Source organism: Sinocyclocheilus anshuiensis, unplaced genomic scaffold (assembly GCF_001515605.1).
Source record: "Sinocyclocheilus anshuiensis isolate Anshui unplaced genomic scaffold, SAMN03320099.WGS_v1.1 scaffold1115, whole genome shotgun sequence".
NCBI classification, from domain to species: domain Eukaryota; kingdom Metazoa; phylum Chordata; class Actinopteri; order Cypriniformes; family Cyprinidae; genus Sinocyclocheilus; species Sinocyclocheilus anshuiensis.
Genome location: NW_015547735.1, coordinates 744,526 through 745,240, shown reverse-complemented (window position 1 = coordinate 745,240; position 715 = coordinate 744,526). Strand labels below are relative to the sequence as shown.

Genomic DNA, 715 nt, shown 5'->3' with positions numbered 1-715 from the left:
ATTATATATATATATATATATATATATACACACACACATTTTTAATTATTGAAAAAAAAGCTAATAGAAATGACAAAAGCACACAACACAATTACTAAAAAGTTACAAGCTAAACTGAACTAATTAACTAAGATGAAAGTGACACGCTAAGAGAACGAGTCGCTGTCATTGCAGCAGTGTTATTAATGCGTTACCCGTGTCTCTGCTGTCAGGCGGCTGCGTCTCATCGCTGTGTCTCTTCTTCATGTGGACGTTTCTGCTGCCGCTCTGAGAGAACGTCTTCCCGCAGATGGAGCACACATGCGGCTTCTCACCTGAGCACCAGCACACCACAACACGGTCACATACATTTATCAAACAGTAAACAGATCTCAAGCACATTATTGTGTGTATCAATTCATAAAAAGCCAGTGTATAGAGAGGATGCGATACACATCAGAGATGAGGCGTTATACAGTCAGTAATTCAGATAAGCACAAGTCACGTGACCTCACCCGAGTGTACGAGCATGTGTTTGCGCAGACTGGAATATTCTGCGAAAGATCGGCCGCAGCCGTCAGCATCACACAGGAAGGGCTTTTCACCTGAAAAACAGAATTTGAATCATATGAATCAGTACTTAGAACTCATTATTGGCAACAAGAATCGTTTGAAAAAATCGTACTATTATGGGTAAAAAATATCGATATCTCGATATTAATCGATTCTCATTTTT

General features: G+C 39.6%; 1 pseudogene; it reads right to left on the bottom strand.

Moving 5' to 3' along the window:
* LOC107704366 (zinc finger protein 410-like) overlaps positions 1–715 on the bottom strand; it is an 11,818-nt pseudogene that overhangs the window by 1,679 nt on the left and 9,424 nt on the right.